The sequence below is a fragment of the Manis javanica genome, chromosome 1, assembly GCF_040802235.1.
Source record: "Manis javanica isolate MJ-LG chromosome 1, MJ_LKY, whole genome shotgun sequence".
NCBI lineage: Eukaryota > Metazoa > Chordata > Mammalia > Pholidota > Manidae > Manis > Manis javanica.
This window is the reverse complement of record NC_133156.1, coordinates 187,189,254-187,216,265: the sequence shown is the minus strand read 5'-3', so window position 1 is coordinate 187,216,265 and position 27,012 is coordinate 187,189,254.

The window sequence follows — 27,012 nt, the reverse complement described above, 5'->3', positions numbered from 1 at the left end:
GATTTTAAGTTTCAATGGGGACAAATGGCTTTAAAATTAGATACAGCCACAGAACTTATTCAATGCCACAGGGGCACCATTTCATTGTTTACTTGCCAAACATGGCCCTTTGGCATTGTGTGACGTAGTTATGGCTCTGGGGCACAGTGTATCCTTTGAGATTTGACAAAGGTACAAGGTAGAGGTGGTCACATGGGATGTCTCAACTACCACACAGACTCCTGCCATTTCTCCTTTCCTTGACTCAGTCTAAGATTTAAGCTGACATTCTTAGCCATGGGGGTTCCTTGTGGCAGCTGCAAAGCCCAGATGTCCAGCTGGAGAAATGTGGCCCATCTCCTGTTCATCTGACAGACATGTCAGTCTGGGCCAGGGGAGTTGGCAGCTGAGTTGTCGCTCCTCATATTCCTTGAAGTTGGTTATGATTGCATATGTTGGGAGAATCCAATCTGTTTCTTTCACATTCAGGAAGATAAAGGTATAGAAAAATAGGAGTGAATTGTTAGCACCCAGAAATAATTTTTTTATTGGGGTAATGGCTGATGGCGAAAAAAAGATATTTGAAGTAACTTTCCCAAAATTATTAACTGTACAAATGAGAACGAACAATATATAAATGAATTATAAAACCAAAACCTAGCTAATAAATGTGATGTGAGCCAGAAAGGAAAGTGTGGGTAGTAAATATGGATTTTTAGAACTGCAACGATTTGAAAGATTTCTTTATGAACTAAAGTAAAGGCCTGGATTCTAGTTCATGCAAAAGAGACTCACAGCTCTTTAAACCAGTCTCCAGAAAGGTGAAAATGCTTTCAACACTGAGGCCTAATAGCATCCTTTCACTCTACCAGATTTCACAGCCTGCACAATTCAGGTTATATGTGCTGCTACTAAGAAGGTACTTTCTATGTGTTGATTATTTTTACAAGATGCCTTTACTTATTATTTGCTTACTTATTCAGATGCCTTTCTGTAAAATATTTTTGAGCTCTTTACTGATTTGTGAGTTTATTCATTGAAATTTTTTATCTTAAAACAAGGTGTGACTGATAAAAGCAACCAGGAGAACATAGATTATGACTTAAAATTACACTGCCCAATACAGTGGGTACGATGCTGGCTGGAGAAGCAGCAGTATAAAGGAGATTTTTTTTAATCTATTTTAATTAAAATTAATTACAAGTAAATAAAATAAAAAATTCAGTTCAAGTGTATTGGACAGCGCAGATATAGAAAGACTCTATCACTGCAGAAAATTCCACTGGGCAGTTCTGATCTAGAAAGCTTCTTGCTTTTTTGAGTCTAGAACCTTTGAAAAACTGCCTTTCTTTGTTAACCAGAATCTTTAAGAGCTTGCTGCTCAGTCAAAAGATAACAAAAGCTGTATTGTGAGACAGGAAAATACCAAATAGCTTTTTCTTGTGGAAAACATGATGCTCCATTGTGACTTGATGTTCAAATAATATGGCAGCAACTAGTTTGTGGCAACTGTTTCAATACTGAGAACTGGCATCTATGTATATTATTCATAGTCCCTGCTACCCGATATCACAGGATAGAGAACTTGAAGGGGGCAGATGGTAAATACTTTAGGTTTGTGGTCTATGTTTTCTCTGTTACAAGTACTCAGCTCTGCCGTTGGTGGGCAAAAGCAGCCATTAACAACTGGTAAACAAATAGCTGTGTTCCAGTAAAACCTTATTGACAAAACAGGCTAGGGGATAGTTTGCCCACACCTATGCTAGCATACTTTTTATACTCCTTCATGTCTCAAGATTTGATCAAGAATGCAATTAATATATTGTCTGAGACTAACCAATCCTTGCTCACTAATTCTCACAACAGTGCTATGATTAACATATAGACAGCCACCCATTTTAAACTTATCTTCTTTGGAAATCGGCCCAGATAATTACATACTGTTAGCTTCTCTACAATGTCTGTCTTTAACATTAGATCAATTGTTTTATTTTTAGCTGTGTGTGTCTCTTGGAGTGCCATCCTCTGGATAGGATAGCAAGAATCTTAGAAAAAAAAATGGGCCTTGGATAATATTTATGGGTGTAAGGCTGAGTTTTTTTGTTTTGTTTTTGTTATTATATCAAGGCCTACATTACATGAGACGATGCTTAGACTGGTATGGCTATTTCTACTTTGGAGATGCTTTTGAAAGAGATGAGCTCCTGTCTTACAGAGCTCATTGGTTTCCCTTGAGTAATAGGTGGTTCTGGGGAAAATTCTAGAAGGCCTGGCCCAGAACCTGCTCCTTCAGCCTGCCGTTCAGTGGTCTTGAAAGTGCCTAATTCCCTGTTAAATCTCTTCCTGCTTAAAATACCTAGAATATCTGTTTCCTACAGTGAATCACAACTGATATAAGAGTGTATATAATTTTTGTAAATTTCAAAATGTGCCTAAATTAATCAGGTTGTATCTCTAAATGAGTCTCCAGTTACATTTTTCTGAACCCTAGCCTTACCTTTTCACTATCCTTTTTGACGTGTCTTGGATGGTACTTCTTTCTCATGCACGTCCTAGATGGGGAATATTTCCCGGAGGGATGGGAGCCTATTGCTGGTTGATCCTTGTGAGAGTTGGGGACCAGTACCTCCTATGCATACAGGCCTTGGGCTAGATACAAATGGTGAAACTGAATACTAAGGTCATGTGCTATAAGGGCACTGTTGAAACTGTAAGAGACCACAGTTCATTTGAAGCAAGCAGCTGTCAGTCCTCAGTAATGTGTATTCAGTACAGTCTAGTGGCATAATTATGGAGTGAGCTTCAAAGACTTTGCTATGTTTGCAAAATGCATTGAAGAGATAACTTATCACCTGACTTTTATTTCCAAATTATATTGTTTCTGTACACTGGGATCCAGCCAGCTTACATGGGTCTTCTCTTTGATCTGCTTAACATTCCCTGAGATGCCATTGTGACCCTCTTATTTGGATCCCTTAAATGGTAGAGGTTTCCACTGTGCTTCGTGTACAGCCTTGTCCAGAAAGGATTCCCAGCCTGAGCATTTATGTGATGTTCGCAATACATCGCAGATAGCTTTTGTTTTTAATAATTGTGATTCAGTGGAATGCCAACCAGAAGTTAAATAAAAAAAATACATTACAAAGCATAAACCTTTATGATTAATTACCTTGAGTTCAGATATTATTTAAACATATTGACTTGTCTGAAATAAGTGCCAGACAGTAGAGCTGGGGAGACAGGAAGTGCCTGGGTGAGACTGCTGAAATAGGCTGGAAGAGAAGTCGGAGGGGGCTAAGGGCATCATCATTTAACTGTTCTCCACAGTCGGGCAGAAAACGGCCACAACTGCTGATGGTCGGTGGAATCAAAGGGATAAATTATGGTCAAGCCCTGCCTTTGAAATTATCGGAAAGCTAGTCGATACCTCAACTTTGCACAATCCTAAAAATTTGGTCTGACAATCCACTACAAATGATTTTTTTCCCATCATACACACGATTTCTGCAGAGATTTTGTGAGGGGCTGGAGTTGTTTTGCCAATTCCCAGCCTCATTGTGCTGAACAGGAGGGGTTTCAGGGTCCCTGCTAGGCTGTGACTCCTGAGCTGGAGGGAGAATGGCACTAGCTTTGGGGAAGGGCTACAAATTCCTCAGCATGAATGAAGCCTGAAGACCAGCAGGATGGCCCTTTTTTCTTTGAGGAACCAGGCTTCTCCCAGTGCTTTCTATAGCTGGGCTGTGAGAAAGAATGAAACTGATTTCTTTGCAGCAAACTGGGACCAGATGCGTTTCTCTGGGTAGAAAGTTGAGAAAGCCAACCAGCTGCTTTCAGTTTTTGATAATGGATTATGGTGTCAAGGGGCCTGCACTCTAACTTTGATATCCATGCATAGGAAAGCAGAATGTGAGTGTTTGGGCTAACATCACTGGTGGATTTTTAACACACGCATGACACATGTGATTCAGTGTTCCCTTGAAGCCAAGCGTAACTGTTTAAGCTATCTGGGTAACAGTGACGTCATCTGAGGAGGCCTGATCACAGGCTCCCATTCATCCCTGCCCCTGGCTCCGTGATCCTCCTGGAGGTTCCTCAATTCAGCCCTGAGAGCTGAATTCTGATTCTTGTCCCTGAAGTTTCTGGAGAGCTTCGGGTCCAGCCTGAGCCTCCTCTCTCTCATATTGAGGCTTCTTGAAGCCTGAAGCTGTGCAAAGATTTCACACATACAGTGAGAATAACAGCATTTGCCTCTTGGCTGGCTTTTCACTTACTCCCAGTCCTGTCTCAGATACTAAAACACAAGCTCCAGTCTATGGGGAAGAAGCCATGTTTGTAGATAAATTCACCCTTGCTGAGTGAAGTGGCAGAAAGAAAGAAGGAGGGCCTGCTCAGCTTCTTGTGATCTCTGGCCAAGGCTGAGGGTACAGGTGGGTTTCTGTGTGCATCCTTTAGGTTAAGGCAGAGCCCAGAAAACCAAATAGAACTCAGAGAAGATTCCAGAAGGATTTCAGGAACCAATTACATATTGGCCATCTTATTTGGTAAAATTTTGGGTCAAATACCTATATTTGTGTGTGTGTGTGTGTGTAGAGAGAGAGAGAGAAAGAGATTTATTTTAAGGATTAACTGACATGACTATGGAGGCTGACAAGTCTGAAATCTGCAGGATAGGCCAGTATGATGGAGACCCAGGGAAGAGATGATGATATAGCTCAGGGGACCTCAATCGGTTTCTTTTAATGTCTTCAAAATTGACTGGACAAGGCCCAACCACGCTATGGAGGATAACTTGCTTACTCAAAGTCTACTGATTTAAATGTTAATTTCATCTTAAAATATACCATCATAGTGATCTCTGGACTGGTGTTAGACCAAATATCTGGGTCAAACTAGATACTGTGGCCTAACCGAGTTGATACATGAAATTAACCATCCCCAAACCCAAGTAGAAGAATATATATGTTTTTCCTGAAGGTCAAAAGAACTGGGATGCAAAGGAAGAAGCTTCCATATTACATGAGAGGGTAGAGCCAAATGCACCCATCACACATCTATATATGAACACACACATTTACATGACACATATACATGCACACCAAACCCTGTGTACCCCAAGCAATCCATAAAAGTACAGATGAGCTTCAAAACAAAAGCAATCAGTAAAGAAAGGAAATCAGAGGTGCACAGCCCCCTGTGTATCTTTCTTAGATTTCCTCTATCTGGATAAGAAATGAAAATATTGGCCCTCCACTCTTTCCTGTTGGAATTTCCTAAGATGCAAGTCTGATTTTTCAAAACTGTTGTAGCTCAAATATCACAATGTCCAGGGAAGAAACCTTTGCACAGCAATACTCCCTTTTGTTTATGAAAGTCCTTGAGGATGATGGATCACCAAAATGAGAATTCTCTTCAAAGAATCCCAACTTAATTTTAAAGTGCACCAGTGATCCTCACTCCAGTGGGGAGGAAACCTTGGTCTGAGAAATGGCCAAGGTTGTGTTTTTGAAAATGCATACATTTTTGTGGAATTAGATATACTTTTATAGTAAAACTTAATAATGAGCAAAAGGCTTTCTCTTTCTCCCATGCATCTAAAAGAAAGCACAGCAAATCTTTGGTGATATTGATAGAAAAAATACCTGTCAGTTTTCTCTTCCTCCTCTGACTTGTGGCCAAGCTCTGGAATGGTATTCTATTGAGCCAGCCTCTAGATATTTCCTCTTTGTCCAGAAGCAATATACAAGTTCAAGGGCTCATGTACAACCCCTGGTGCAGTGATTTTTTTTCCAATAACTAAGTTACTGTTTGGTCATTTCTGTATAATTCCTGTAAGAAGTGGGTCTAGATTGTAGTCCACTCAGGCCTAAGCCAATGATTCTGGTCTCAAATAGTTTGACATCTGCCTCCCTGCATTTCTGAGAGTTGCAGTATCTCACAGCCTTTATAGTAAGAATCAGGCCACTGAGTGGAGCATCTAAAGGTGGGAGATGACCACTGGTTTTTTCCTTCACATTAGAAAAAAATAAAACCCTCAAGATGCCATTATGCCACTGCCTACTTGTCTCTTGAGTGGGGATCCCAGATTTAGCAAATAAAAATTCATAATACTCAGTTAAATTTGAATTTCAGATAAACAACAAATAATTTATTAATAGAAGTATGTCCTTTGTAATACTTGGTACATATTCATGCTGAGAAGTATTTATTGATCATCTGAAATTCAGATTTCACTGGAAATTCTGTATTTTATTTGGCAATCTTATCCTTGAGGAGTTCTGTGTTGACTTTACCCAGGGTCGCGTGGATCTCATTTTATTGCCGATGGATTTGTCTTGCCAAGTCATTTTCCCCATGACAACATTTCTGCTTCCTACTATTCCACGGAGATGCCTGAAATCTCTTCTGTTCTTCTGGCTTGGCATGTGCTTCCTTGCTTCCCAGTCATTACCCAGCCTTTATCTCCACCTGGATTATGTAAATCATCAATTTTTGTTCTTTCTTAGTTTTTCCTGAGATGCCACGAGGATTTCAGAGCAATGGGGATTCTGTGTTGTGAAAAGGGGTTATAAGTACCAATGCATTTGGGAGCCATTAGGCAATATAAATGTTTGAAGCAGGACAGGTGATGTCCAATAGATAACGGTGGAGTCTGTGGCCAACAGCAGAGTGTAGGGCTTTCCTAAAGACATTTCCAAAAGCTTTATAAATCACTGTACTGGCCAAACCAAGCATGTCTGCTCAGCTAATGGGCTGCCATCTTGCATATCCTGGTTTAGGGTAAGGTACTTCCCAAAATCTTTTCCTTGGAGTACTTGGGACTTGCAAAATATTAAAATAAGCTTTAGAAACAGTGTGTTTACCCTCTTGAGTATGGATCCGAAGTTTGCTAAGTAAATCTAAATTCCAAGAAAGCAGGAGTGTCATCTGTTATATTATCCACTTTAAGCCCAGAGGTTAGCATATGAAAGCTCTCAATGTTGAATGAATAAATGAAGAATGAAGTTGTAGTCATTTTCTATCCTTCACTGTCTCATTCATCCTGAAAACCAGTGTTTTAAATAGAAACTTTGGATGAAAATCAAGCTGTATAAGATTGTTAAAGATTCTTGTGGTTGAGAAATTAATTGAATTTAACATGTGATACCTAAACTTTGAACCTGGGTCCTGCTAGCTGAGTCTGGCCCTGGGATGTATTTTACTTGGCCAATGAACTGCTTAAGAAAAATAGGCACTTTCATGCCTTAAGACAGGCATGAGTTGATAGTTCACCAACGTCCTCACTACTCCCTATTGTCTCCTTAGCTCTCTCCCCCTACATAACTTATCTGGCCTCTGGAGGCATTTGGGTTTCAGTGTCTGCTAGGGGATGATTCATTAACTTCAAGAACACAGATTTTGATGTAAGAGAGGTTTCAGTTTAAAGTCCCAGATCTTCTACTTGCTAATTGAATGACTTTGGAGAAGTTATTTACGTAAGCCTCAGGTTCCTCATTTGCAAAAGAAATGCTGATGGTAATAGTACTTACCATTCATAGAGCTGTTAAGAGCATTAAATGATATAATAAACTGCTTAGCACACATCTGGCACATGGTAAATAACCTACAAATGTTACTTATAAAATAATAATTGTTGTTTTGGCTTCACATGTATGAAAACCAGGTTCTGTAATTAACAGAATGACTTCCAGGAAACCCAGAAATCAGAAGATGGCAATATATCCTTTTCCTTTTCAGAGTCTAAAAAGATAGATGTGAATGAATATACTTGCCTATTGTTTTCGTTTTGCTCACTGCTCTAGTCTAAGCACCTAGAAATGTGTCTAGCATATAACAAATGCTCAGTAAGTATTTAGTGAAGTGAATGAGTTGAGTATAGACTTTTAGACAGATCTCATTAATACCACAAGACCTTACGAATTTAAGTGACTTGGTTTCTTCAGTCATCCCCAGGTTTGGGCAGTCGGGTCTCTGGGTGAAGACAGCACACTGCCTCACACGGGAACTGAAGCCAAGGTCTGCACATGAACTACCCAGGGAAGCCTCTGGGAAGAGCTCCGTGGATCCTCATAATCCCTCCCACTTTGAATCAGGGCTGGTCTGTTTAACCAATAGAATACAGCAGAAATGACCCTGTGCAACTTTCAAGGCTCAGGCAAAAACAGCCTAAGCCACTCTACTGTGAAGATATGTAGGCAGCTCTGTGGAGACTATGTGGAGAGAACCTGAGGCGTCTTGCCAATAACCAGCACCATTTGCCAGCCATGTAAGAGAGTTACTTGGAATAAAATCCTCCTGCCCTAGTTAAGCTTTCAGATGACAGCAGATGAGGCTGACATCTGATGCAACTTCAAAAGAGACCCTGAACCAGAACCGCTTAGCCAAGCCACACCTGAATTCCTGACACACAGAAACTGTGAAGGATTCCCAGGAAATATTTATTGGTGTTGTAAACCACTACATTTTGGGATAATTTGTTATACAGCAATAGATACCTTATACAAAAGGGATTTGATTCTGACTGATGCTGTAGTGTGTTCCAGATAGATTATCATTGAAGTACAAAGAACAATGATATAAAAGAGATTTATTTGCATCACTGACTAATATTTCATAGACCTTGTCACATTTATCACTGCCCCAACAAGGTCCCACAGTGCATGTGGCTTATAAGGAGCAGCCCTACTGTGCTGATCTCAACTCCTAAAGCTGGTTCTTTGGAAAATGGCAAGTATACGAAGGGCTCCGAGCAGTGGTAAGAAAAGAGTATTACTGCACAAATGAGTCAGAATCAAGATACACCACCAAGTACCTTCCACTTGCAAGGCACTGGGGATAAAACGAGTAATGAGTCATGTTTACGGTTCTTCCAGAATCCTGGGAGAGATAGAATACAGGTATGAGGAGTTAATTAGCAGTTCATGGAATTCAGTTTATGACTAGCACTGTGGCCCATTCTTGCTGTATCATTCTTAGAGAGTCCATGACAAGAGGACATCCAGAGGATGTGTTACCTGAAAAAATACAGGTGTTGAGCATGGAAGAGGGAAGTCCAGGTGAAATGAAAATGTCTGCCTTCAAATAGCTGAAGGATGTCACAAGGAAGACAGATGAGCCTGCTGACTTGCTCTGGAGCACAGAACAAAGGCCAGTGAGTGAAATTCCAGGAGGGAAGATCACAGCTCAAGAAAGAACCTGACAAAGTTGCCTAGCCCGCAGTGAGGCACTACCACCGATGGGCTGCAAGCCGTGGCTGGTGGCCAGAGTACAGAGGTGCTGTAAACAGGTTGCCACAAGGTGTAAAAGAGCCGACCTCTGACGTCCCCCATGACTCCATGATGTGAGGCAGCTATGGCTGAAAATAGGGGAAGGATAAAACCTCTTTTGTCACATGGCAAAATTGGAAAAGCTTGAGCTTCAGAATCAGACAGTTCGTTCAAGTCCTGAAACCACATGAAAAGCTGCATGAATCCAGGTGAATTACTGACCTCCCCAGTCTTCAGTTCTTTTCTCTGTAAAGTGAAGCATAATAATGCCTGCTTTATGAGCTCATTGTTAAAAGCAGACATTGTGAGATAGCATGTGTCAAATATGGTACATTAGGGAGTTCACTGGATGTCACTCTTAATGTTATATCATGAGATTTATTGGGCTTGGACACAGCAAAGATCATAGTCAGGTCACTGCCAGGCTGGTCTTTCAGGTAGCTGGGCAAAGCCTTGACTTCTAAAACTGCAAAAAAGGCTACGCTGTGTCCTTCCCAAGTCAGCCTGCTGTGCCACATTTGCAAAGACCTACCAATGCTTTCTGTAAGATTGTCAGTATACCTTGCAAGCATTGTCACCAACACCTCCTTCCTATTGCTCAGAATATGTAGGCAATGAGGTCCTCCTCCATGCAGGGCCACCTCTCAGTGGAAGGACAGGCCGGGAGAGAGAGGAAGGGCTGCCTCTGTTGGCATGCTGAGGATTTGGTTTGGCTGCCTTCAGAGAGGCCAACCCACCGTGACTGGAACAGTGGCTTCAGCCAGCCCAGAGGAAGTCAGTGGACAACTTTTTTCACCCTATACACTGCTGTCAGATGCACCTTAGTAGAACACAAGTCCAATTGTTCAAATTGTACTCCTGTTCAAAGGCAAGCAGTCTGCCTACTTTGTTCTTCCTGTTAAGATTTAAATTCTTGTACACTGTAACTTTACCTTAGCTTCCAGCTCTATTTACAAATGTTCTTCAACTCATTCTCTGTCTCCCAGGTAAACAGAATGACCCATTCTTTCAGTGTACTACATACTCCTTAGCCTTCGAACCCAACTATTTCTTCATTTTTAATTTAGATGTATGACAGATATACATACAGCTTTAAACAACTGTGTAGCCACTGTAAAAGTTCGGAAATTGAAACCCACTGAATGCTTTTCTATAGTTTTATCTTGTCTGCTGCTCTCTTACATGAAACTACTATCCGAACTTTTGTTTTCCTCATTCCATTGGGTTTTGTATTCTTGCCCCTTTTGGTATTTATTTTGCCTGTATCTGTATTCATCTAAACACACACATGCACACACACACACATGCTCACAGGCGGAAAGCTAGCTGTGTAGGGAAAGGATAATATTACCATTCCCTGATGAAGGTCTCAGGAGAAAATAAGCTGATTAGAGCTTCTGGGTCATGTCTGGTTTGAGCCCCTTTGGGGTAAAAGCCAGTGGGCAGGGCATCTGGCAGGGCTGATGTGTGGTCAGAAATATGGCCATAGGGAGTTGTTATGGCCAATTGTATCCCCCCACATTTGTATGTTGAGGCCCTAACCTCCAGTTCTTGGAATGTGACTGTATTTGGACACAAGGCATGAAAGAGGTGATCACATTAAAATGAGGCCTGGGGGGCAGTCCTTAATCCAGTGTGACTGGTGTCCTCGTAAGAAGAAATTGGAGCCCACACAGAGGCACCAGCGGTGTGCATGCCCAGTGGAAGGAGCGTGTGAGGACACGGTGAGAAGACAGTTGTCCACAAGCCAGCAGACAGTCCTCAGGAGAAAGCAAACCTGCCAATACCTCAATCTTGGACTTCTCACCTCCAGAACTATGAGAAAATCTGTATCTGATGCTTAGGCCATGCAGTTTCCTGTCTTTTGTTCTGGTGGCCCCCGCAGACTCATGCAGGAGCAGATACTCTGCATGTGGTCTTCCCTCCAGCTCGCGGGAGCAGGTAGTCTGCAGGTGGAATGGGCCCCCTCATCTGATCCAGGCAGCAGGCAGTGAACAACAGAAGTGTGACTGGCACTAAATAAAGACCAGCCAAGTACAGACAGGAATCTTGGCCAAGCACACCCAGGCTCTCTGTCCTCATGTTAAAAAGACAGCACAGCAGTGTTGGAGGTCTTGGTGACAAAAGCCCTTAGCAGGTATTTTTTCTTGTGTCAGACTGCTCCTGTCTGGCCTACCCCTCTATGTTTCACGTTATCCTGGGGTACCCCTTCATCATCCTCCTGAACTTTCTTGTTGGAATCTGGTGGGATCCACTTCTTGTCCCTAGTGTTCTGAGATTTTTTAATGATGTGGATCTGTTTTCACCCTGTGTGCTAGGTACTGAGTGACCCTGACAGCCTAGAAACTTACCTCCTGTCATTGTGGGCTTTCTGTCTTGATTATTGTGCTGATGGTTTCCTCACATTTTTTCTTTCTTTCTGAAACTCTTATTAACATGTTCAATTCCCTGATTTGGCCTGTAATTGTCTTTTTATTTTATAACTCTAATTTTTCTTGCTCTATCTTCTGTGAGGTATCTTCAATTTTATATTCCAGCCTTCACTTTGATATTAATATGTTTTTTCTTATATATTTTTAATTTCCAAGATCTCTTCTTAAAATTTGCTAAATGTTTCTTTTTTATAACTTGCTACTTTTACTTCATAGATACATTGTCTTGTCTTTGAGGATATCATTGATTTTTTTCAAGTTCCTCCAAAGCATGCTCGCACATGTATGCATGTGTGTCTTGGTGTCCGTCTTTCACGTTAGGAGCTGCCCTTAGATATCTGGTTATTCTTGTCTGTCTGTTCATGCCTAAGACTGGTGAACTAAAAACATGGTAGAAATCTGGGCCCCGTGGGCATGGCTTGCCCACTTAGAACTTCACTGTAGAGTAGTTTTGCCTTTTTGTTGTTGTTGTTTGGTGTGGGTAAGGCCTGAGGTCAGTCTCTGTATACTTTATTTCTTGAGTTGACCAGATTCCTGGAAAAATTTTTCTAGTCTTCTCCATGGAAGATGAAAGTTTGGCTGTCATGTTCAAGGATCCAGTGGGGGTAGAAGGCTGGAGGGTCTTAGCATCAATACACACATGGTTTTTTTGGTACAATATCAGTGCCCTCAGCTGTAATGGCATCCTTTAATCCAAAGGCCCTCTTCTCCAGAAAATTCCTCTAGGCTTCTCACTTGGTTGGGAAAGGGAAGCCTCACAGCATCTCAGAGTGTAGGGAAGAAATTAGGGATTGTAATACATCTCAAAAAATCCAAAAATATCCATCAAACTTTTCCTAATCTTTCTTATTTTCATCCCACCTCACCTCCAGTTCCAGGGTATCTGGTGCTGCCCTTTGCTGAATCTTTTGAGTGTTCTGCAGTGCAGAGAGGGTCAGTTCTCAGCTGTCCCTGTTGCCATTTTTGGCCTGCTCCAGCACTTGACTCACTTCCCAGCTTTCAAAGTTTAGTTGTCATTGTCCCCTCTCCCTTGATATCTTTTGCAAAATAAATCCTTTTACCTTGGTTATGGGGGGGTCTCTGGAAGGTACAAATGTGTGTTCAGTGTACCATATTAGCCCAGTCATTTCCCTGCTTCCTAACTGTGTTCCCTCATTGGGATTATTTCCTTCTATTTTGGCTGTTTAATCTCAGCTATGTAGAGGTCCAGCTCCACATCCAAGAAAGCCTTGTTCTTTCTCTTTTCTCACAGCACTTGCCATTCTCTGATACCTAACCCTCCCCACCCCAATACACCAGAGTGACAGGTAAGTAATAAATGGCTTATTGATATTACATTAAGATACATGATAACATCATATTACTTGTGTTTTCAGACTTAATGGTCACTGGATTATAACTTCTGGGGACTGGGTCAGGGTGCCAGCTCTGGTGATTTCTCTTTGTAAGTCTTGGGGAAGGCATTTAATCTCTCTCTGCTGCAGTTTCCTCATCCTGACATAGAGCCTACAAAATCAGGGGATGGTAACAGGATCTATAGAATTAGTAATAATGCAAATCCAATGCAGAAGCACATGGAAGGCACACCCTCAATATATATATGTATGTATGTATTACCTGTTATTGTTATGACTATCGTCTTCTACTTTCACAGTGTTGTTTGAAGCTCAAAGGCTTTTATTGAATGTGGCATGGTAATGTGATGTGCTCTGAGATACCAGCATTTTTTACTACTCATCTGGGTGCTCCCTGAAGAGCCCTGAAGATTACCTTCCATGGAGTAGGTATCTGAAGAATATTTATGAACCTGAACATAACATCTTAATATTTAGGGAGATATTCCATACAAGGGCACAACGCACAAACATGCAGGGGAGTTTTGTTCATTGGAGATGTTGGTGTGCTCCGTCGGCTCTGGAATATGGAAAAGAAATTCTTCTGGCAACTTAGCCTGTTCCTTCAGGAGACCCCATAACTATATACTTTTGGTTCAAATGCTGTAGTCCTCCAAAGCTGGAGAAAGCAAAAAGTAGGGTTTGGTACAATCAAGTGCAAAGGTAGGGTAATATGTGCTTCCATTGTTTTAGGAGCTTTTTAAACCTTGCAACTTTGGAAAACTTCCCTGCTGACTCATCGTGACCTCAAACTCTTGTCTCTCCCTTTCTGCTCACCCTCGCGCTGTGTGTGTGTGTGTGTGTGTGTGTGTGTGTGTGTAGTGTTTGCTATTTATGTTTGCCTGTTTACTAGGGCTGTTTACATGACCCTGGGAGCTTTGTTGCTTAGGAGAGCATTAACTCTTCTTATTTATCTTCACCCAGGTCTTAATTCTGAGTTTATGAAATCACAGTTAATGGCCATGGAGACAATTATGATGTCACAAGCTAAGCACAGTAAACTCAGGTTGGTAGTCAACTGAAGGCACAGATGGACTTCTAAGCAACAAAGTCCCTAACATCATGTCAATGTTCTTAGTAAACAAAACCACAGGAGGAGAGACATATGATGTAAAGGCCCTGGCCCATCAGCCTTCATTGTGTTGCTCAGTCTGACCCCTTTAAAGCTTTTCATGAAGGATTTGTGTCTTTTTTAACACAGCTGATGAGAGGTAGAAGAGGAAAAACCATAACAAATGTTTTTTTATTATTGTTTACAAAAATGTTTTTGGATTATTTATTTATTTATCTATTTATTTTATTAATGTATCATTGATAGACACTCTTATGAAGGTTTCACTTGAAAAACATTGTGGTTACTACATTCTCCCATATTATTAAGTCCCCCCATACCCCACTGCAGTCAGTGTCCATCAGTGTAGTAAGATACCACAGAGTCACTATTGTCTTCTCTGTGCTACACTGTCCTCCCCATGATCCCCCCCACACCATGTGTACTAAGCATAATACCCCTCAATCCCCTTCTCCCTCCCTCCCCACCCACCCTCACACACCCCTCCCCTTTGGTAACCACTAGTCCCTTCTTGGAGTCGGTCAGTCTGCAGCTGTTTTCTTCCTTCAGTTTTGCTTCGTTGTTATACTCCACAAATGAGGGAAATAATTTGGTACTTGTCTTTCTCTGCCTGGCTTATTTCGCTGAGCATAATACCCTCTAGCTCCAATTATATTATTGCAAATGGTAGGATTTGTTTTCTTCTTATGGCTAAATAATATTCCATTGTGTATATGTACCACATCTTCTTTATCCATTCATCTACTAATGACACTTAGATTGCTTCCATATCTTGGCTAATGTAAATAGTGCTGCAGTAAACATAGGGGTGCATATGTCTTTTTGAATCTGAGAACTTTTTCCTTTGGGTAAATTCCTAGGAATGGAATTCCCAAGTCAACTGTTATTTCTGTTTTTAGTTTTTTGAGGAACCTCCATACTGCTTTCCACAATGGTTGAACTAATTTACATTCCCACCAGCAGTGTAGGAGGGTTCCCCTTTCTCCACATCCTCGCCAGCATATGTTGTTCTTAGTCTTTTCGATGTTGGCTATCCTAACTGGTATGAGGTGATATCTCATTGTGGTTTTAATTTGCATTTCCCTGATAATTAGCGATGTGGAGCATCTTTTCATGTGCTTGTTGGCCATCTGAATTTTTTCTTTGAGAATTGTCTGTTCATATCCTCCATCCGTTTTTTTTGTATGGGTTATTTGCTTTTTGGATGTTGAGGTGCATGAGTTCTTTATATATTTTGGATGTTAACTCCTTGTTGGATATGTTGTTTACAAATATAGTCTCCCATATTGTAGGATTCCTTTTTGTTCTATTAATGGTGTCCTTTGCTCTACAGAAGCTTTTTAGCTTGATGTAGTCCCACTTCTTCATTTTTGCTTTTGTTTTCCTTGCTGGAGGAGATGTGTTCAGGAAAAAGTTGCTCACGTTTATATTCAAGAGATTTTTGCCTATGTTTTCTTCTAAGAGTTTTATGGTTTCATGACTTACATTCAGGTCTTTGATACATTTGAATTCACTTTTCTGTATGGAGTTAGACAGTAATCCAGTTTCATTCTCTTACATGTAGCTGTCCAGTTTTGCCAGCACCAGTTGTTGAAGAGGCTGTCATTTCCCTATTGTGTATCCATGGCTCCTTTATCATATATTAATTGACCATATATGCTTGGGTTTATCTCTGGGCTCTCTGTTCTGTTCCATTGTTCTATGGGTCTGTTCTTGTGCCAGTACCAAATTGTCTTGATTACTGTGGCTTTGTAGTAGAGCTTGAGGTTGGGGAGCATAATTCCACAGCTTTATTCTTCCTTCTCAGGATTGCTTTGGCTATTTGGAGTCTTTTGTCATTCCATATGAATTTTAGAATTATTTATTTTAGTTCGTTGAAGAATTCTGTGGGTATTTTGATAGAGATTGCTTTGACTCTGTACACTGCTTTAGGCAGAATGGCCATTTTGACAATATTAATTCTTCCTATCTGTGAGCACAGGATGTATTTCCATTTATTGGTATGTTCTTTAATTTGTCTCATGAGTGTCTTGCAGTTTTCAGAGTACAGGTCTTTTAGTTCCTTGGTTAGGTTTATTCCTAGGTATTTTATTCTTTTTGATGCAACTGTGAATGGAATTGTTTTCTGGATTTCTCTTTCTGTTAGTTCATTAGTGTATAGGATGCAACAGATTTCTGTGTATTAATTTTGTATCCTGCAACTTTCCTGAATTCAGAAAGTTCTAGTAGTTTTGGGGTAGATTCTGTAGGGTTTTCTATGTACAATATCATGTCATCTGCAAACAGGGACAGTTTAACTTCTTCCTTACCAATCTGGATACCTTTTATTTCTTCGTGTTGTCTGATTGCCATGGTTAGGACCTCCAGAACTATGTTGAATAAAAGTGGGGAGAATGGAAATCCTTGTCTTGTTTCCGATCTTAAAGCAAAGCTTTCAACTTCTTGCTCTTAAGTATGATGTAGGCTGTGGGTTTGTCATATATGGCCTTTATTATGTTGATGTACTTGCCCTCTATACCCATTCTGTTGAGAGTTTTTATCATGAATGGATGTTGGATTTTGTTGAATGCTTTTTCAGCATCTATGGAGATGATCATGTGATTTTTGTCTTTCTTTTTGTTGATGTGGTGGATGATGTTGATGGATTTTTGAATATTGTACCATCCTTGTATCCATGGAATAAATCCTATTGGATCATTATGGATGATCTTCTTCATGCATTTTTTAATTTGATTTGCTAATATTTTGTTGAGTATTTTTGCATCTATGTTCATCAGGGATATTGGTCTGTGATTTTCTTTCTTTGTGGTGTCTTTGCCTGGTTTTGTTATAAGAGTTATGCTGGCCTCATATAATGATTTTGGAAATATTCCCTCCTCTTCTCCTTTTTGGAAAACTTTGAGGATGGATATTAGGTCTTCACCAAATGTTTGATAAAATTCAGTAGTGAAGCCATCTTGTCAAGATGTTTTGTTCTTATGTAGTTTTTTGATTACCAATTCAATTTTGTTGCTGGTAGTTGGTCTGTTCAGATTTTCTGTTTCTTCCTGGGTCAGCCTTGGAAGGTTTTTCCAGAAAGTTGTCCATTTCTTCTAGTTTATCCAGTTTGTTAGCATATCTTTGTATTTCAATGGTGTCCATAGTGATTTTTCCTTTTTCATTTCTGATTCTCTTTATGTGTGTAGACTCTCTTTTTTCTTTATAAGTCTGGCTGGGGGTTTATCTATTTTGTTTATTACCTCAAAGAACCAGCTCCTGCTTTCATTGATTCTTTCTATTGTTTTATTATTCTCAATTTTATTTATTTGTGCTCTAATCTTTATTATGTCTCTCCTTCTACTGACTTTGGGCCTCATTTGTTCTTCTTTTTATAGTTTCATTAATTGTGAGTTTAGGCTGTTCATATGGGATTGTTCTTCTTTCCTGAGACAAGTCTGTATTGCAATATACTCCCCTCTTGGTGTTTGCTGCATCCCACAGATTTTGCAATGTTTAATTATTGTCATTTCTCTCCATATATTGTTTGATCTCTGTTTTTATTTGATCATTAATAATTTGATCATTGATTATTTAGGAGCATGTTGTTAAGCCTCCATTTGTGTGCTTTTCTGTTTTCTTTGCATAATTTATTTCTAATTTCATTCCTTTGTGATCTGAGAAGTTGGTTGGTACAATTTCAATCTTTTTGAATTTACTGAGGCTCTTTTTGTGGCCTTGTATATGATCTATTCTTGAAAATGTTCAATATGCACTTGAGAAGAATGTGTATCCTGGTGCTTTTGGGTGGAGTATTCTATAGATGTCTGCTACGTCATTCTGTTCTAGTATGTTGTTCAGTGCCTCTGTGTCCTTACTTCTTTTCTGTCTGGCGGATCTATCCTTTGGAGTGAGTGGTGTGTTGAAGTCTCCTAAAATGAATGCATCGCATTCTGTTTCCTCCTTTAATTCTGTTAGTGTTTGTTTCACTTATGTAGGTGCTCCTGTGTTGGGTGCATAGGTATTTATAATGGTTAGATCCTCTTGTTGGACTAACCCCTCTATCATTATCTAATGTCTTCTTTGTCTCTTGTCACTTTCTTTGTTTTAAAGTCTATTTTGTCTGATACAAGTAGTGCAACACCTGCTTTTTCTCCATGTTGTTTGCATGAAATATCTTTTTCCATCCTTTCACTTTTAGTCTGTGTATGTCTTTGGGTTAAAATGAGTCTCTTGTAGGCAACATGTAGATGGGTCTATTTTTTTATCCATTCAGTGACTCTATATCTTTTGATTGGTATATTCACACCATTTACATTTAGGGTGATTATTGATAGGTATGTATTTACTGCCATTTCAGGCTTTAGATTCATAGTTACCAAAGGTTCAAGGTTAACTTCCTTTCTATCTAACACTCTAACTTAACGCACTTAGTATGCTATTACAAATACAATCTAAAGGTTCATTTTTCCCCTCCTTTTTCTTTCTCCTCCCTTCTTTACATATTAGGATATCATATTATGTATGAGATGATACAGAATGACTTTTGGGGTGACTTTGGGGGTGGTTGACTGAGTTTGGGGGTGGTTGATTTGATTTTGCATCTGCTTGGTAATTAATTGGTCTACATTCTTTACTGTGGTTTTATTTTCTCTGGTGATAGCTATTTAGCCTTAGGTGCACTTCCATCTATAGAAGTCCCTCCAAAATACACTGTAGAGATGGTTCATGGGGGGGGTGAATTCTCTTAGCTTTTGCTTATCTGAATATTGCTTAATCCCTCCTTCAAATTTAAATGATAATCTTGCTGGGTAGAGTATTCTTAGTTCTAGGCCCTTCTGTTTCATTGCATTGAATATATCATGCCTCTCCCTTCTGGCCTGTAAGGTTACTGTTGAGATGCCTGATGACAGCCTGATGGGTTTTCCTTTGTATGTGATCTTTTTTCTCTCTCTGGCTGCTTTTAAAAGTCTGTCCTTATCCTTGATATTTTCCTTTTTAATTATTATATGTCTTGATGCTGTCTTCCTTGGATCCCTTGTGTGGGAAGATCTGTGACCTCCATGGCCTGAGAGACTATCTCCTTCCCCAGATTGGGGAAGTTTTCAGCAATTATCTCCTCAAAGAAACTTTCTTTCCCTCTCTCTCTCTCTTCTTCTTCTAGTACCCCTATAATGCGAATATTGTTCCGCTTGGATTGGTCACACAGTTCTCTCAATATTCTTTCATTCCTAGAGATCCTTTTTTCTCTCTCTGCCTCAGCTTCTTTGTATCCCTGTTCTCTAATTTCTATTCCATTTACTGTCTATTCTACTTCATCTAATCTGCTTTTAAATCCCTCCATTGTATGGTTCATTTCAGATAATGTATTCTTCAATGTTTGTATCTCATTCCTGAATTCCTTCCTGAGTTCTTGAATATTTTTCTGTAACCCTGTGTGTATATTTATGATTTTTATTTTGAAATCTTTTCAGGAAGATTGATGAGTTCAGTTGTACTAGGCCCTCTTTCTGGTGTTTGTGGGATTTTAGTTTGAACCAGGTTCCTTTGATGTTTCTTCTATGTAAGTGGCACCCTCTAATGCCCAGAAGCTCTACTCTCTGAAGCTGCTCAGTCCCTGGAGCAATGGCAAGGGTTTCAGGCAAGTGACACTGGTGCCTGTCGGAAAGAAAGAGGTCTTTTCTGCTTCCTGGCTGCAGTCCCTGTCTCCACTGCCAGGACCAGTGGGCAGAGTGGGCAGGGATAAGCCTCTATGCTTTGCACTTGTAGGTACTATAGGCAGGGCTGCCCTCTGGATGTCCTGGCACAGTGAACAGGGAAGCCAGTTTACAAGCTGGTGCCGGCTAGAAGGAAGGTACAGTAGGCTATGTATCATGGTAGGGAGCCTTGGAGCTGCATAGCTAGCCAGAGGATGGAGTACCTGAAGCTCCTGAAAGTTCCCAACCTCCTGGGCAGGATGTGCACAGATAATTTTGTTTACCTGTCCTTTCTCCTGAGCAGCAAGCTCTGTGTAATCCTTGCCTCTTTAGCAGCCCTCTCACTGTTAGGAAGTCTCTCAGACTGCCATTTTTCTTTTGTCCTGGAGCAGCCAGATGCAGATTCCTATTTTCAAAAAGTGTATGGAATCTCAGTTTCTTCAAGTGTTCTGCCTGTCTTAGCTTTCCAACCCCACTAATCTGCAGAGCACCATGCAGTGTAGGTTTGTGCTCCCAGAGCAGATCTCTAGGGCTGGATGTTCAGCAGTCCTTGGCCTCTACACCCCCTTCCCACTCCATTTCTATTCCTCCCTCTAGTGAGTTGGGGTGCAGGAAGGGCTTGGGTCCCACTGGACCACAGCTTTGGTACTTTTCCCTTTTCCTTGAGGTCTGCTGGTTTCCCCAGGTGTAGACAGTCTGCCGCAGCCTTCTTTCCTGTTGCTTTTTCAGGATTTGATGTATTTGCTATATTTTCATATTATATGTAGTTTTGGGAGGAGGTTTCTGTCTCACCTCTCATTCCACCATCTTTAATCCCACCCAAATGATCTTTTTTGAGCAACAGAATTGAAACACTCTGCTTTAAAGGGTCTGATTAGTGGTTTATAAAATATCTAAACCTCTGGAATTATTATATTTTAATACTTAGTTTTGTTTGCCTATTTTTTTTTCTTCCTGTAGTGCTTTAAATCAGTGTCTCTCAGGCTTAAATGTACATGGGAGTCCACTGTGAGTGTTATTAAAATACAGATTTGGAGTCTGCGGATCTTGGATGAGGCAGGATTCTGTATTTCTAACATGGTCTTTCATCCCTAATGGGAATAAAGCTTGGTTAGATTGTATTACTAAATAAGAAGAGGCCCTTGTTAGAAGAGGGGTGCTTATGAGTCAGTGGAAGACAAGATTCCAGCTGCTGTTGATACACTAGCTGAGCCCCTCTGAGCCCTGCCTCTCTGTCCTTGTGACACCCTGTTTGGCAATCTGGCCTCCATCCTCCAGGGAATAACAGAGAAAAGGTCATCATGGGCTGATGCTCCAGTGAGGTAATATTCAAAACTGGAAACCCTGACCTCATACTTCCAGCTGGTTTCTTTGGGTGGGTCAGGTTTTTAATTTTTACAAAACAGGGATGACAGACATTTAAATACCTTCTGGCCACTGATGTGGTCAGTCCAAGCCTGAGATCCAGGTGCCCTACCAGTCATTTAGGCTACTGAGTACACTAGAGAGAAGTGGACTGACTGGCTTCAGCATCTCCTTTACACACATCAACCTCTGGAAGGGGTGGAGCTCTAAATGGGGGAAAAGTTGGAATGAACCTCTTTGCAAGCTGGGCCCTGGGAAGAAGGCAAACAGCTTGAGAAGGTAGAGGTATGGGGAGATTCCCCAAAGAAGAAGAAAGTAACTGGTTTGGCAGCAGATTTAGTTTAATTGAGACCCACGGTTAGCAACTCCATTCTGAATATGAGCCAGGACTGAGCTGGACCTCAAAGGGGAACTGCTGCCTGAGAAGTCTAGCAAGGCTGAGCCATAGTTGCAGTGTTCCAGGCCTCAGTGAAGACTTTGTTCATAGATGCTATGGAAGCACCGCCCCACATGCCCTTGGCCACACATCAGACAGTTCACCTGAACACCGGCAGCTTCCCACCTCAGGGGCCTGACCTCATCTACCACCAGCTTCTCCTCTGTGCTCTGTTTATCATCCACCTTTTCAGAGGCTTCAATTCTGTAATTATTACTATTCTCCCCCCAAGCATCAGTTTCTTCCTACCTGTTAGACTGTTTTCATTAACACATAAAACAACCTTGATATCACCTCTTAAAAACAACAAAACTTCTCTTCCCATCAAAACTTCCCAAAAGTACTTCCTAAAATTACTTTCTCACCTCTCATTCTTTCCAAACTACCCACACATTCCACCACAACCCTGAAATGGCTGTTTTGGGGGTCAACAATGACTTTTATTAATAATCACTTGTCCTCCTTTTACATTTAATGGCTTTTTAAACATGGTGGGCCACACCTTCTTTCTTGAAATCCTCCCTTCTCTGGGACATGCTAATCCCAAATTCACCTGGTTCTCCTTCTGCCCCACTGGTCTTGTCTCTTCATTCTCCCAAATAAACCTCTAAGTGTTGAAATGCTGGAGAGCTTTGTCTGTAGCCCTTGTCTACTTTCACTGCCTTCTATGATGATCTCAAGTCCCTGGAGTATAAATCCAAACCATTTCAACCCAAAATCCCTCAGCCTCAACTCCCATATCTACTAGGCTACTACTCAGTGCCTCCCTTTGAATATCTATGAGGCATCTCAAAATGAATAACAGCCGAGAAGAACTCTTACTTCCTCTCAATTCTAAAACTACTACACCATCCCCACCCTTAGTCTTGTCCATCTTTACTTCCTGGATCACTGTACTCCCTGTTGCTCAGTCCTACAATCTCGGTTAATTCCTTTCTTCTCTTACACCTTCCATCAGTAAGTCCCATCAGCTCCCCATCAACATGTGTCCCTAGTCAGAACGTGTCTGCTCATCTGCACTCTCACATCCTGGTCCAAGGTGCCTTCTTCCCAACCAATTGCAATCACTTCCTGACTGGTCTCCCTGCCTCTGTCTTTGCCCCCTGCTTCCCTGTCCTCCATTCACAGGGCAGCCAGAGCGATCTTCCAGGACAGATCAGATCACATCACTGCTTTCCTTAAAGCCCTTCCATGTCTTCCCAAGGCCTCAGGCTCTGTACAATGCAAACTCCTTGCCATGATTTATAAGACTTTACATAACCTGGTTTGGGCTTACCTCTCAGCTTTTGTTTTGGTTTTTGTATTTGAAGAGTATTTGTCTAGAAAGATGTTTTATGTTCTTCTACTTGCAGTGTTTTTATGCTGTTATATTTTCAGTGAGTATCTTGAAAATGGCATATGACTGGATTCCTGGATTCTGTTCTTTAAAAAAAAAAGCAATCCGCCAAACACTATAAAAGCTGATTAGTTTATTATATTTCTTGACATTGAACATAATTTGGATTAATTTCTACAATCTTGGATTTTGCTTTTCACTTGTCCAAATTTTTCTATGCATATTTTTCTTCTTAGATTGATTGAGTTGTTTTTGTTTATTTCATTTTTCTCCCCCTTTTCTTGTTTGGAAGCTATCTATGTATCTGGTCACATTAACATGTTTTAAAAGTAAAGTTCATTAAGGTAAAATTCACTCTATTTAGGTATGCAACTCTACGAATTTGGTAAGTGTAAACAGCCATGTGACCACCACCACATCAAGGTGTAGAGTATTTCCATCATCCTCGAAGTTACCTCGTGACCTTTTGTTGTCAGGTCTCTTGTTCATGTGCACTACCTAGCTACAGCTGATCTCTTTCATATACCTATAGTTTTACCTATTCCAAAATGCCATTTAACTGAAATCATAGAGAATGTTACCTTTTGAGTCTGGCTCCTTCCACTCAGCACAATACCTTTGCAGGTCAGGCATGTTTGTGTTATCAGTAATTGGTTCTCTTTTATTGCTGAGTAATATTCCATTGCATAGATATACTATTGTTGTCCACACTAGCTGGTGGACATTTATGGTTATTTCCAGTTTTGGGTGATTATGAATAAAGCTAAACAAACATTTGTATATAGATTTATATATTCACATGCATTTTTATTTCTCTTGGGTAAAGACCTAGGAGTAAGATTACTAGGTTATATAGTAAATGCATGTTTAAGATTATAAGAAACTCCCAAACTGTTTTCCAAAGTGGCAGTACCATTTTGCATTCCCACCCCAATGAATGAGAAGTTATAATGCTCTGCATCCTTGGCAGCACTTAATATTTTGAGAGCTTTTCTTTTTAGTCATTCTAATAGTTGAGTAGTACATTTTATTATGGTTTTAATTTTGCATATCCTTGATGACTAGTGATACTAAACACCTTTTCATATGTTAATTGCTACACCTATATCTTTTCTGGTAAAGTGCACTCTTACAAATTTTTGTATATTTTGTTTTCATTTAATTCAGTTCTGAGTATTTTCTAATTTCCCTTATGACTTCCATTTTGAAGCATGAGTTATTTAGAAGTGTATTGATTAACATTTGAATATTTGAGAATTTTCCAAATATCTTTAATCTATTGGTTTCTAGTTTAATTTTTGTGGTCAGAGAACATATAGTGTACAATTTCAACTTCAGAATTAAATTTGTTGAAGTTTTAATGTTTAGAATATGGTCTATCTTGGTGAATGTTCCATGTTCATTTGAATATTTATTCTGCTTCTATAGTTGAGGACTCATGTCTGCCATCAATCCTTGAAAATTCTCTCTTCAAAAATTTATTCTCTCACACTCAGTAGGATAGCTATAATCAAGAAGTCTTATAATAATAAGTATTGGCAAGAATACGGAGAACATTTCTCATACATGGGAATGTAAAATGGTGCAGCCACTTTGGAAAATAGTCAGGCAGTTCCTCAAATGATGAAAAAGACTTACCAAAAGGCTCAGCAATTCCACTCATAGGTATTTTCCCCAAAGAAATGACAACCTATGTCCACACTAGAAGTTGTATATGGATGTTTATAGCAGCATCATTTACAATAGCCAAAAACTGAAAACAACTGAAATATCCACAAATTGATGGACAGATGAACAAAATATGGTATAGCCATATAATGGAATATTGTTTGGTCATAAAAGGAAATGAAATACTAATACATGAAATTATATGGATAAACCTTAAAAACATGCTAATTTATAGAGATAGATAATAGATTATTAGTGCTTAGTGCTCAGGGTGGGGTGGCTGGGGGGACAGGGAGGTGATAGCTAAAGGGTATGAGGTTTCTTTTGCAATCATGAAAATGTTCTAAAATTGACTGTGATGATTGCATGTATCTATGAGTAAACTACAACATACTGATTATACACTTTAAATGGATGAATTGTTTGGAGTGTGAGTTATATTTTAACAAAACTGTTGCAGAAAACAATTTTCCCCCTTTCTCTCTAGTCTCTCCTTCTGGGACTACAAATAGACATATATAAAGAATTGCTTTCATCATCCTACTGAATGTGTATTTCTAATAACATTAATAATAACTTAATATTCTAATATAATTCATAGTACACATTTGTAATTCCTCAACTGTCAGTAAAATATGTTTTATAGTACTTTTTAAAAACCAGATCCAATGCAGGTTCACAAACTGCATTTGATTGTTGTGTCATTTTAGACTTTTTAATCTAAAATGATCCCCTCCTCTGTTCTTGCTTTTTGTGATATTAACCATTTTTGAATAATCCAGGCCACTTGTAAGTGGAAAATCATCCTTTGATCTTTTAATGTTAACTATTGTAATTTTCATTTCCAGAAATTCTTTTTCTTTTTTCTCAATTGATCATTTGAAATGCTTGTTCTTTCTTCATTTTTTTCTGTTTCATTTTTAACTGGTTTAAACATTTTGTACTTATTTTATATTCTGTGTTAGCAAGCAATTAAATCATCTAATGTTCTTGAAAGTCTAAATGTTTGTATCTGGTGGCTCTTAGAGTAGTCCAGTGCCTTAGGAATTTAGTAACATTCAATCAAGAGCTCAATTTCACTGGAGTAGGATCCTGAGGGACATAAATAGAAGGTACATTCCTCTAAGAAAATTTGAATTTACTTTTACAAGGACCCAAGAAGACAGATATAGAGCCATTTTTATTTCTCAGTTTGAGATTTCTTGACTATGCAGAATAAACTTGAACCCTAACTATTCTTTTCTCTAAATGGAACTGCCATTGAGAGATTAAGTTTCCACTATGGCTGCTTCTAGCCATTTTTTCCCCTTACTCTATTTTTTCACTGAGAAGTGGGGGCCTCATCATCATCTTACCCTCTTCTGTGTGTCCAGTCTAGTTTCCTGTTCCCCCTTGTGATCATTAATCCCCAAAGCTCTAGACTCGTAATAACATTTGCCCCAGGCAGACCCAGCTTTCCCATTAGCTCACCACTCTGGTTTCAGTTCACTAGGCAGCTTTTCACCCATGTGGATCCACCTTCCTTTCATGCAGTTTCAGCTATGCATTAAAAAATATGTTGTAATTGACTCAGCACTAGGGGTTCTGCAGCAGGAGAATTTTCAGAGGAGCTAATCTGCCACAGTGCTGGAAGCAAAATTCCCTACCTAACTCTGTGACCTCATCTCCCTTGAGTCTTACCTTCTTCCCTCTGCTCCAGCCGCATTGGCCTTCTTTCTGTAACTCAAACATATCAGGCTCACAGCTGTCTCAGAGCCTTTTCACCTCTTATTTCTTTTCCTTAAAAGACTCTTTCCTCCAATTCTTTATGTGGTTGCACTTTTTCGCCATTCAGATCTCAGCTCAAATGTCTTATCCTCAGATTCTTCCCTAATCACTCATAATTACTTTCTCTCACCTTAGCTTAAAATGTCTTCCACATAGAAGTTTCAAGAACTTAAAATAAATTTGTTTATTGATTTATGTTTTTATTCTCAGAATGTAAACTGCTTAGGGAAAGGGAATCCTGTTCTAGAAGAATGCTTGGAATACATACACAATCTAAAAGCAAACATTTGTTGACCGGTTTGGTAATATCCCTGTTCTTTATCTTCTGCTGAGACCCCTCCCTATGATCTCTTTTAAGCTGGAAATCAGGGCTGCTCTCGTACTCACAGTGGTCAGCTGCTAGAGCAGGGTCACCATGGAAGTGCCATTCTGTGTATTCTAAGGGGTAGAGAAACTGTGTGTGTGTGTGTGTGTGTGTGTGTGTGTGTGTGTGCACGTGCACATGCATGTAAGTGTGTTGTAAATGTAGAAAACGTGTACCTGCACAGCTTACACCCACAACCTCTTGAGTCAGCAAAAAACCAAAACTCATTTAATCTCTGCCTTGGGACCACAGGGAAGCCTCACC